We start from the raw sequence: 13054 nt of genomic DNA, 5'->3' as shown, positions 1-13054 counted from the left end.
TCCTCTCAGCAGTCTCCTACCCTTTCTACCCTGACAATAGCTAGTATACTGAGCTAAGAGAAGCTGCTGGAAAGCAGAGAAGCACGAAAGAGGAACGGCAGCAATCAGGAAGCCTACAGCATATGAGCCATCTCCTCCTTCAGCAGTGTTCTCGCTGAGTCTTAAGATAGTAAGAAGTGAGGGCTACAGCAATGGGCAGCCATCTTCACTGTCTAGCCGCAGTCGTTTTAACAGGAGACAGTACATCAGGAATAAACTGAAAACAAATAGTTACGCCAACTGTTACAGTGGGAGTAGCCATATGGAAGAAGTTCAAAGGGTGTTAGCTCTTTGAGTGTGTGCACATTGTAGTCAAAGAAGTAACTGAAATGAGAGGGAGAGAGCAGTTATGAATAACTGTCTAGTTGGACAGTTAGGATGGAGCTCACTCTTCCTTCTTTTCAATAGCATCAGAAAAATTTTACACAGCACAAATTATAGCCAATGGTCTAACTTTTCTCAGAACAATGGCAATCAGGAACAGTAAAAGGAAAAAATGTCCAAGAACAGCTGGCATGTGTTGCAGCTGTACTTCTCCATTTCACTACCAGCTGTGGCTTCAGAACGCTGTATATGCATGAATCTAAGCTAGGTAGAAAGGAAGTGGGTAAAGAAGGAACTCTCTAAAGCAGTAGCTCTCCATGTGTTGCAGTTTAGAAAAGGAAGGAAGATTAAAAAAATTAATGCCATGCTTTCCTCCCCCGCCCCCCCTCGCCTTCTTAGGCTATGTGTTCTTCTATGCTTTGCTCACTTTTCCTGGGCAGCAGCGTTCTGTAACTGAAGGAAGCGTACTCTAATCTTAGGATAGCTTGCTAAAGTTGGCTGTTACTACACAAAGGTTTCTAGAACTGTATGAATCCCTTTCAATAGGGATTTGAGTATGCTATGAAGGACAAAGATGCTCTATAGTGCTGCAGTCTTTTACTGGTGTGCAGTTGTTGCAGAGCAACTCCAGGGTTATGAAAGGGTAAAAATAGTGTCTCACGCTTGTAAGACTTCACTAAAGTGTCTTGTGCTTCTTTAGCTATTCCAAAATGTGAATAGCAAAATGTTTTGTTATTCCAAAATTAAATATTTAGAATTAATAAATAGGAAAATTTGTCTCATTGTGTGTTCAAAGTTTTTGAAATGAAAACGTTAATATCTCAGTGTTTTGTGTGGTGACTGGCTTTGATACAAGTGAAACATTTTTTCAGTAAGAAAAGGTGATTTTGTTACATGGGAGCAATTTTCCATGTCAGATTTCTAATGTCTCAATGCTGTGGAAAATGACCTTGTTAGAGATCACTGTATCTCCAGATTAACAGTAAGCACTGTATGAGGATCTAAAGCATAGTCATATGGCTTTCTAGCTGAAGTTTTAATCATATTACTGGCTGACCATTGTAATTATATTCACCAAAAGAGTCCAAGGCACTCAGGCAATTTATATATAATTGGATACTTTGGTCACTGTGGTTCAGTGACACCATTCAATGCCAGTTTCTGCCAGATGGCAGCTCAAACACCTCTGTACTAATGAAAATGGGATAGTTCTGATATCAAAATAATAAGAATACCACTGATTGTAGGAAAATTAAAATGAGTACCCAGTGTGTCCTACAAATTTTGGGTGATGAGACTGATCAGGTTTCACAGATATTAAGATTGATCTCATATTATAATAAAAATAATGGATATAGAATCCTGGGCCAGTGGGAGTGTGCATGGATGTTTTTGGAGCATCAGAAATAATTCCATGTACTTAATGTAGTGTGGCCAGGAAAGCTTTTACTTGAAATGAACAACTAAAAATAATCAAAACATGAGATGCAGAAACTATTGAAAAGTACAGCTATGAAATGTATAGACTGAAAACTATGTTTGAGTATATTAATACAGATCTTTTGATATATTGCTTCAGATGAAGCTGAGTGTAGGAAATATCCTGGAGTTGAAAATGTTACACAATTACTTGTCAGGAAAGTCCCTCCCCGAGGGAGGGGACAGCCCTTGGTGGTCTCTTAGGGTACCTTCCAAGCCTACTGTCTTTAAATATCAAACTGCTCTGTTGGATATCAACTATCAGGGTAGCTTTTACCTCTCCTAGAACTCCAGCACAAAAGATAATCTGCAACTTCCTTCTTAAAAAGTAAGGTAATAAAGACATCAGGAAACATACAGTAACTCTGCTATGCATGCTCTTAAATGTAGATTTCAAATAGCTGCTGACGAAATATATTCATTATCAGAAACTGCTAACATCTATGGTATTACGATGCAATTACCTGTTAGCTGAATAAAACTCAGCTGGGTATTACTTCGTATGAAACTACAATGAAACATACTTGTAATTTAGTCCTTAAAGGTTAATCTACATTAGATTTGTAAATTAATTAGGGCAGGGACTTAGCTTCTCTTGAGTGACCCAAATTACAAAGAAGATGGACTGAGATTAAGGCCATCACTGAGATGTGATGAATCTGACTAACATGAGATGATGGCAGGAACCTACTGTCTTAGGTTGTCCAAGCATGGCAGGGCGTTCCATGCTGGTGAAGAGAAGGAAGAGAAGCGAAGTGCCAAAGTACTCCAGCTGCCTTTGAGCAAACTATTATTTGACCCATAGTAGAAATAAAGTTCCTAGTGCTTGTAAGTAGGAATGATAGTTTGCAGCTTCAATATTCTCAGTTTGTACACCAGAAAGCATTATTAGCACAATAATTGATTGTTTCTCCAGGATTTGTAATGATCACATAAAAACCATAATTAACACCAAAATAAACTGGAGAATTTAAGCCCTTCGTGTATACTGTTGGGGCTTTAGCCTTGGAAAAATGGTGCCTGTAAAATTCATGACTCACTTGATTAAATACATCTATCTCAAATCTTTTCTATCAGAAGAGCTTAAAAGAGAAATTCTAAAAATCCTTTTGTGTGTTGGGGTTTTGTTTACTTTCTTAAACTAGAAGGAGCTTGGATCTGAACCAGAGTGTACGTTCTGAGATTAGGATAATTTCTTATGAAACTTTGTCTTCAGGCTCAAGTCCAGCCTGTAAGAATTCAGGCCATAAATTTTGCTGTTAGATATTTTCAGTTTGTTTGGACCAAGCTAGTAGAGACAAATAGCGTACATAGAGTTTTGAGAAAGTCGCAAAAGCAGTAAGTGACATCATGAGGCTGCCAACAGTTGGGTCTGGTCTGTAATGAACAGTAAGTACATCCTTATGGTCAATGAACTCTGTAATTTTTTCTAGAGTTGTAAATCTATTCTTAGATATAAATTTAAAATATTTATCAGAACAATGCATCGAATTGCACAATATGGTCTACTTAACTTTCAGCATCCAAGTTGTTGTCATGACGGGATTTTGCATAGGATTTTTCATTTAACATAGGAGTTAAATGAATACTACAAAATGTGTATTTTCAATTATGTGGGACAGAGCTTCTTTCAACCAAAAAGGTGATTTGCCTAGCATGCAAATAATTCAGTGTCAAAGATACTTCTTGGGCTGTGCGAAACTGTTTTAAGTCACTGAATGCTTTAGCCATTGGACTTTATTAGATGAGTTAGAACCTTAGGATTTCTGTGGGATTTACTCTTATTATAAAAACAAACAAACAAGCAAAAACTTTCTATTCAGTACAGAATAGAACTAATCTGGTGAAATCTGTTTCAGGATTACAGTTTTCCTGGGTGCTGTAGCCAGACCAGTTCATTATGAAATACCAACTTCTTAACTTAGCTTTTTATTATGAAAATGTCAGTTTTCTGCATGTAATGATTATAAAACAGATGCCTGCACCTTTCTCTCTTTCTTTCATATACATGGAAAAAAGGCAAAAATAATTTTAAAGACTTGTATTCTAGTGGCATTTTGAAATAGCTAACTTGAGATTTATAATATCAATACTCAGAACAGTTTCAATACAAGTATCTTTGTTTTATTTTAATGAATCTGAAATGTCAGGGTAATGTTACACAAAAGGTAATCAAATTGTGCATCAAGACTGTTTTTCAATGTGATTAAATTTTGTAACCAGTGATAAATAAAACTCTCCTCTTTTGCCTGCTTCCCCATGTTCAAAACATGAATTACTATATCAAAATTTCTCTGAACTAAATACTTCAACCCTGGGGTTAACCATATTTCTTGATATTTAATCTTATCCAAAGCAATGAGAAAATCAAAACAAGACAGAAATGCCAGTCACACTGTGAAATGGAAAATACTGTCATGGACCAATTAATTTTCCATCTAGGGATGCTGACAAAATGATCAGTTAAAGATTGTGCAGATAAACTGACCAAATAAATTTTATAGAGTGAATAAAATATTATCCATGTACAAAGTTAATTTAGGTTTTTCTAAACTGCAGGTTTATTTCTCAACTTTTTCAGACTAATAGACAGTAAACACTATTAGCTCTACTATTAGAACAACTAGTTCTATTTTGGAGCTTCTAAGCTGGAGCAAGCAAGAAGACTGTTGATCTTTAAACCGTTAAGAGCACAGACTGCATTTCTTTGCGATGGGGGAAGATGATCTGCAGTAATGAGAACAGATACAGTTTTGAATATATATATAGATTTTTTTCTTAAATTCCTTCTTTTTTTTGATAAATGAGGTTGATTCATTTTAATATGCAAAACATTTATTGTTTCTAAATCCAGTGTTATAAATGAGCAGTCCATTCCCCGTACTCATACAACCATGTGGCTGGTTTGTTTCGGTGTTTATCATCCATGACTGTATTTTAATTCTATAGTTGTACCTAACAGTGCTGGACATCAATTCATACATTTCCAGTAAATTTGTGGAATTGTTGAAAATTTCTCAGTTTTACAAAGAGAGGAAGACCAGAATTACAGTATCAACATTTGCAATATGTATTTTCTGATATTATCCCTTGCTCAGAACTGTTCTTTGATAATTGTGTTTTGTATGCTTTTGTTTGTTCACTGAATGTATTTGATGGGTTAGACGGCCTGATGTTTTTTGTACGTAGTGAGAAAGCCCAACAATAAGCTACTTCTCTTAGGGTTACAAGAATATCATGCAAACTGGCTGCAAAACATACCAATAATTGTCTTTTTCATGTTTTTCTTACTATGACAATCATTTAGGGATAGAAATAGTAACAGCTGAACTTTCTTGTGAAATAAAATTTTTTTAGGGTTTCTAATAAAAATTGAGAGCTATCACATAAATTCTTCAGTAGACCTTAATATAATGGCACATCTCATTCTTAATTTATTCTTTTTGTTTATAGCCTTTATTAACACATACTGTTGTCAAATCGAGTTTCAGTGCTATTGGACGTTTAAATTCCTGTATGTAAAATCGGAAACACGGGGATTCAGCTTCTAGTCATGTTACTACTTAGTCATTAAAAACATGACTCAGATCAGTAAAAGGTTTTTATAATGTGCTTTTACTGTTACTCCAGGTATAGATGTATTTAGATATACTGCTTTTTGTAAAAAGCTAAAATAATGCAACTCTTGTGATACTTATCTTCCTGAGAACATCAGAAGAAAGACATCAGACAATGAGTTTAAATCCAGATATGAAGTAAGGCTGCACATTCCAATTACTGTGCAAGAGACAACTGTGAAATTCTTCTCGTTCCTTATCCTTTGTGTTTATCTACTGCTGCATTAGATTATTCTGAAGAAGCTTCACTACACATTTGCTCTCAATTTGTTCATTTCTCATGTTTTTAGCTTGGTATTCACTGCTGGCTGCTTCTGGAGACAGGATACTGTCCCTAGGAAAAAATATGTTTTGATCTGACTGAGTACAGACTATTTCATGAGTGAATAACAATCATCTTAATTATGACCTTTTCAGACTAATTTTAGGAGTGAGTCACTTACTAAAAATCAACTAACCAATGCATTCTGTTCATGTAACTCTAGGATCTCCATAGAAATGCTTCCTCACCTCCAGTCATGCACCCAAACCTCGGGCAGCTTCTTGTCCCCTTTGTGCTTTAGCGACTTTCTCTGTTTCTGTAGTGTACTGAAAAAGCTGTCATGGTTCCTACTGTATTCCCTCTTGTCTTGATTCCTTGCGTGTAGTTAGTGTTCTCCATTCTGATAAAATTTAATTTACAGAAAAAACACTAATTCTCGAATTCCTAGGTCCCTTGAAGGATTTCTATTTGGTAATTGCTTTAAACAGTTGCTCTTTGATTGGGCTTAAAATACCTTACTACATCCTTTGTCTTGCTCCTCTGTTGTTCGCTGTAATGCTAACCAAGGTGTTACAGTAATTGGAGAATAGTAACAAATGGCTGGGCCCTCCTGTCCTGGTCTTTTTCCAAATTTTACCTCAAGTTTGCCTTACTACTTAGTCATTTGTTATTCTTGGAGATATATTGGCTGTACATTAGTTATGTATTACTTTGGAAGCCCTTTATGGCCACAGTTATTTCTCATCATTTTTCTGAAGTCCTCCAGAAAGTGTTAGACTAGGACTAAAATTATTTTTCTGGAAGTCCAGAAATACAGTAGAAGAAAATGGAGCAAAATGTTCTTTTTTTGGCTTAGGAGAAATCTATTGGTTGTTAATGCAGAGATGTATAACTTGCAGAGCTGATCAGAATATCACACTTGAATTCATTTGCAAAATGGAAATAAAAGGTAACATCTTAGTTTTTGTTTAAAATAAGAGCATACAATACAAGTTAAAATTAAATTATAAAGTAAAAACATCTTTCTTACAACTTAGTAGTACTAACCTACTGGCACTTTTCTCTGTATCTTTTTTTTTTCTTCTTCTTTTTTCTTTCTTTTTTTTAAATCATCAAATTCAAATGGTGTGGCTATATTTTAAAGTAACTGTCAGAACTGGTGATCTATATTTTATAGGAGAATATCGTATTCCTATCTGATGTTTAGCTAATTCAATTTATTTATTTGAAATAAATACAGGCTCTAAAGAAAAAATGACCTGTGCTGTCAGGCAGTTTAAAGCTAGGAGGTAGGAAAATTATGACTGTTTTACAGAGCTATATTTCTGTCCTTTCATAAAGGTGCATGGGGGTAGCCATTAATGAAGCAGAAAGATATTTTGTAAACTAGACTCCTGCCTCATTTAATGCATGGAGAGCATTAGACATAATCTGAGAATAAGAATGGACAAGAATAGGTGCTTTTCCAAACCTTTTCCTCAGCAGCCTTCTGAAGACACCTTATTTTTCATCAAACTGTTTGAGAAACAGCAATATATCGGCTCAAAGTAGCCAGCATAATGATGGTTAAAAATGGACTCTTCCAAAAATGCAGCATTAAGCAACCTTAACTACATTCTTCTTTCCCTTTTGCCTGCAGACACGCTTGCCTGCAGGTACACACACAGAGACCCCCACGCCGGTGTGTGGCAGTGTTCTTAACGCTTCCTCCTCCCCAGTGTTTGGGTTTTCTACCTTTGTTTTAGCTGTAGTCCAGAATAAACTCTGCCAATAGACAGTTAGTCCTAAAGGCACAGGAGCATTTTCGTTCCTTCAGATGAGTGAACACATTATTCCCTAATTTTGTTGTGCTCTGGTGTGATTTAAATTTACCGCTTTGACTTTCTTCCCATTTAGAATTAGTACAAAAATGACGAAGTATTTTTATCTGCATCTTCACCTTGCCTATTTAGTAGTGAAATTGTAAATAAGCTGGGAGTACTTATTGCCAAAGTGTAAGATGTTTATTGTTTGTACGAGTGAATCCATGATTCTTTGCTCTCTTGCAAGAAGGATCATCCTGTTCAGACTTCAGGGAGAAAACTTGAAATCTGATTGTAATGTGTGTGTTTCAGTCTGAAGTAGAATAAAATGTGCAGGGGTAAAAAGAGGGGAGAAAAGATTTCTTAACTGTATTTCTGTAGAGCTGTATTTCTTAACCCAAAGGAAATTGATCTTTGGTTGAAGTTAATTCAGTACATGTACTTGCTTTGTAAATTTATTTTGAGTTTGGTTGCCATTTGCAGGTGGCTGACTTTCTCTTTTGACTTAAAACAGGTTTATCACTGGAGTGGTTTCTTCATGAAGAGCTCAGGTAGTTATTGCATCATTGAATGCACACATAGCTGAAGAGTTGTACTAGAAATTGTACTAGGAACAAGATGATGCCTTGCTGGTAGAAGAGCATGAAAAGGGGAGTTTACAGTATAGTACAAGATGCCATTATGGTGGTACTTCAGGAGCAGATTTTGCTTAGGAAAATGCTTCCCTGGTTGGATAAACAAGTGAAATTTTGCTCTATTGTGCTTATTTCTCCAAGCTGATCTGAGAAGTTGAAACAGTTTTTGTTACGGGCTTGTTTCTTTTCTAGCCAGAGTTGGGAGCTGGACTTGCCTATACTCTGAAAGCCCTGGCCCTGGCGCAGTGAGAAGCTGTCATTTTATGCTAGCATTGATAATGATGCAGCACATTAAATCTGGTCTTAAGAGTGGCAGATATAAAGCTGTTTTTATCTATAGCCAAAGAAACATACATAAGAACGAAACAAAATGAGAATTTAAGTTCTTGCTATTACTGTGGAAGTGATTGTTGCTACCAGGTTGTGGCATTGGTAAGAATTCAGTGTTTAGCTTTTACAAACAGAAGATAATATTGTTTTGTTCCATCAAAAACTTGCGTAACTTATTTTAGGATTATTCTGGCAGAAGACTTGTGAAAGAAATGCTTTAAATAAAATATTAAAGTAAGTTTTGCAGTCTTGTCTCTTTTGCTATTCTAGTGGAGCTGAGGCTTTCAGTTCCAAAAGGAGATGAAAAGCATCTCCTCAGCCATGTGATTCAGATAAACTAAAAATTACTGCTATATTAAGAAGAGAAGTTAGGATTTTTGTGGCTTTTGTGGTATTACTGAGGTAGTTGGGTATCAAGAATCTGACAGCTTACCTGCTTCACTTTATGCTTTCTTCTGTTTTAAGGTTTTATATTTAAAAAAGGATTACTGGCAAATATGTGTGCACACTCTTTTTTTTTTTTTTTTTTTTTTTTTTTTTTTTTTTTTTTTTTTTNTTTTTTTTTTTTTTTTTTTTTTTTTTTTTTTTTTGTTTTATATTTTTTTCTCTCTTTTCTCCTCTCATTCAAGCTCTGCAGAGTTTCTTTAATTCTTACTTTAGGTGCCTTCCTGAAAAGGTGGTCTGACAGAACTTCCTTGCAAAATGCCAAGTAGAGACCTTCAAAGATGAAGCATTTGTAAACTATTTAACTGCTGTTGTTGTAGTATTATAATAGAATTACTTTTAAACTAGAAAGAAAAATTTTGAGTATAGTTACATAAAACATATTAATGCTTTGAACTCAGGAAATATCAATATTTTTGAGTTCACATTTAGATAAGCTGAGGATACTCAGGCTGTCACTCTGAGAATGAGAGCAATTTTTTAAATGATTTGTATGACTTTCATCCTTTATAAAGCACAAAATAATGTGGAAGTGAAGGCTTGGGCTTGGAATGAGTTCCTCACATATTTCAGCTTTTTCTTCAAATGAGCTAAGAGATGTTATTTCATCTCCTCTAGAGAGACTATCTGATATGATGCTATTAAGCATGACTTTTTAATGTAATAAGATAAAGTTGTTCCTGTAGGATAGGTCACAAACTACTTTGCCTCTTTACAGTAAGTAGATGCACAGCATGGTCCATTATAATTGCAAGTTCTTAAAAATTCTTTCTTTTTCATTTTAAAATTTCAGTGGGTGTTAGAGAGGTGGGAGCTGCTATGCTGCACAGTATGAACCTCTTGAAAATGTAGACAAAGTGCAACAATTTAGAGTTGGCCAGGTTTGCTGCAAACCCCTGCATAGATGTTAAAGTAATCTTGCTTCTCAAACCACCTACCATTTTTTTCCACCCCTTTTTCCCTCTGCTTCTAACATAGCTTTACTTGCAGTAGCACTTTCAGAAGAGTCTATGCTAATATGCTGACTAGGGTGAAACAAGTATCTCACATTTGAATTGAATGGAAGATCATACTATTTTGGGGGTTCAATCTCTGCGTATATCTTCTCTTAAAGGATAAAGGCTCTGCAATGCTGTCACAGATGATGTTCAGTTACTTAATATTTTTGTGGGGTGAGGGGATGTAAATTAAGGTAGAATGGGACTCATTCTGTGAAATTTATAACTTTAATTGGTAAAAGATTATTTTGAAGGGATGAGTCAAGCGAAAGTCAAAGTGTGTAGAGAATGAGGTGAATGCTTTGTGGAATGATGCAGAATATGATTCTTTCAAAAATTTCAAATGAAACTGTTCAACTGAAGTTATGTGCAGTGGGAAGTGGATTTAACAAACGCCAATCACTGATGCAGGGCTGTTATTTTAGATATAGGTTTAAAAAGTGTGTTAAATTAATTGTGATAGCATTTATTGTTATAATAAGTTGCATACCTTTATAAATTAAGGATGTTCTAGTGGTAGTTACTTTATTCAAGGGTTTGCATTGAAGTTTGGACAGTGCTTAAAGTATGTATTAGATTCTTTGTAATGGAGGGTTTCTGTATTTCTCTCCAGCTTCTTAACTGAATGAATTTGGCTAAGTATTTAGTTTTTATTTGGTATTTTTGCAGGGCAGGGGGGAGGATGAAAATTGGAATTTTATCATAAGAAAAACTTCCAGTCTTCATGTATGGCAAAAGAGAAGAACAAGAAGAGAACTTGAGCTTCTCCTGTTTGCATCAGTTGTTAGAATGTGACATCTTAAACTTGCCAGTTTAGAAATAATTAACTATCTTCCTGCAGGTCCATCCTCATGCATGTTCTAATGATTCAAAGGTACTTCATTGTGTTTCTCTCCTGAAATGACATTGCAGAGAGCTGCCAGTAAGTGCATTATTTCATTTCATTTTCTATTACATTTGGTTTCAAAGATACAATCTTACAGTATTTTTATGGTTTTCATTCTGTTACTTGCAGAAAAAGTGAAGTTCTTTGAAGCTGATCGTTTTGCAACAACTAAATTAAAAGCAAGTCTGGATTTTCTTTTTTATATATTTTTACATCAGTTCGTATTTTAGGTTATTCTCCCTGCCAAAGTTCTTCTGCAGCTGATGAAGTTAAAACTAACATATTACTCTGATTGATTATCACAGCATCTTGTAAAGCTTTTGCAGTAGTTTGACCCTAAACTTCAGGTAAAACTTCTCTAACATATTGTTTATGAAACAAAAACAATAATTATGAATGCTTATGACATAATTATGAGACAAAAGATGAAAAGAAGGAAAAAGATGTGACCTAACGTTGTGAGAGTTTGTCATTTGTTCTCCAGCTTATATGTAGGATGTAGAGAAAGGCTTATTTTCTGAGTGAGAATGCACCTAGAGTGGTTTGCACTGAATTGACACCTTCCTCCCCTGCTGCCCCCTCACAAAATTTAGGGCACAGAGGTAAGTAGCAGTTTTAGAGTACTGTGAAAGTCCTTTCCTTTTCTTGCAAAATACTAGCAAATCCTGAAACATCCTTTCCCTGTGTGTAAACATGTCTCTTTCTTGCAGCTCGTGTAGTACTCACCCTCTATCCTTGTTATGCAGAAACAAAGATAATCTGGTGTTTTTCAACTAATTTTCCAAGTAATTCCTCTGATTTAAAAAAGTATATATATTTATCTCTATGAATATCAAAAAAAGTCTGAATGTCCATTTAGACAAAAGGTAATAAGAATTCGTATGATTCATCAGATCTAGATTTTTTTTCAGTTTTGTTCCCTAAATCAGAGATTGTAAAAGTTTTCAGGGCTGGCTATGAAGGCTTAAATGCTCTACCTACAAAATAAATTACATTCAACTCAGTTTCCATATTCACTGTTTTATTCTTTCGAATCTCCCAGTGTGGAAGCCGATCAGTGTTACAGGGAACGCAGGCAACTAGACTGAGACCGCCAATGTATTCCATGTAGGTCAATGAAATATCCTCACTTCATCATGACCTCCTGTCACTTCTAGCGATGGTCTGACTTTGCAAGTAGTTCTTTAGAAATGAGAAGCTCACTGAGTGCTTTCTGCTCTCTTCAGACCAATAATAATTAAACTATGTGAACGTTAGTACTTAGTACTACTAAGTAACTTATGATTATGTACAGCTCTCTAACTTTCCATTTAATTTTGCAAAAAATTCTTCAAATGGTTGGATATTTTTCCTCAATCTTTGCTGCAAAGATTTAAGAAGGAAACTGTTTTTTTACCCCCTACTGAATAAATACAATTCTTTATTTTTCCTCTCATTTAATAATTTTAAGGAAAGACCATACTTAGTAGGTATCATTGTCTCTTATCTCAATTTGGATGGACAACTAGGCTACCTTTCCAGAATTTTTAACTTAGTAAGAAGTCAATTTTCACTTGAATGGTTTGAGATCATTCTCGGTCTTTGTAACTGAGAGCGACATTATTGTTCTGTTCTTCCCTTCCAGTTGTATTGTGGTGTTGGCACTGTCACAGCTTTCCCCTTTGTCACGTAGAAGCAGCACAATTTTGTATTTTGTGAATGAGCAACTGCTCAAAATCTTGTCTGAGACCTGTCTTTTATTATCTCTTGCAAAGTACCTTGCATTTTGCTAATGCACGCAAGACAAGTTAGATGGGGTTGTTATTTCAGTATATTTTCTGAGGAGTCTCGTGATATCATGTGGGAAAGCTCCAGAGTCACCCAGGGCATCTAGGCTCAGGATTACCTTTTGGTATCCCTGAGGCACATACAATGGTGTATTAAAATAAAATAGGAGGCAGGGGGGGGATTATTTTGTTGTTAAGGTGGAGTGATTTCCTCCTTCTGCTCCCTACTGTTTAATTATCACTGCTCTGCTTGGTGTAAGTTCTGAAGTGGATTTATTTCAGTGATAGAATGAGGCCAGCAGAGGAATAACACGCAGATTCCCCCCACCCCCCAACTTAAAATATACAGCTATATGCTTGATACAAAAGCTGGTTCTGACTAGAATTTAAAATCATCTGACAAGAACTTGTAGAACTTAATTTTCCTTAAACTCCCAAATGAAAAACATGGACTATGTGTGGAGGAGACATT

General features: G+C 35.4%; 1 long non-coding RNA gene across 2 annotated transcripts in view; it reads left to right on the top strand.

The window, feature by feature from the left end:
- The window catches only part of LOC146587427 (uncharacterized), a 91873-nt gene that overhangs the window by 53761 nt on the left and 25058 nt on the right, over positions 1–13054 (top strand). For both annotated transcript variants that reach the window (XR_014897666.1, XR_014897667.1), the window contains exon 2: positions 10772–10852. This is a non-coding gene — a long non-coding RNA (uncharacterized LOC146587427). The remainder of the gene's footprint in view (positions 1–10771; positions 10853–13054) is intronic.

This window comes from Rhea americana, unplaced genomic scaffold (genome assembly GCF_003343005.1).
Source record: "Rhea americana isolate MKP2758 unplaced genomic scaffold, rheAme1 scaffold_6, whole genome shotgun sequence".
Taxonomy (NCBI): domain Eukaryota; kingdom Metazoa; phylum Chordata; class Aves; order Rheiformes; family Rheidae; genus Rhea; species Rhea americana.
This window is presented reverse-complemented; position numbering and strand designations above follow the sequence as displayed.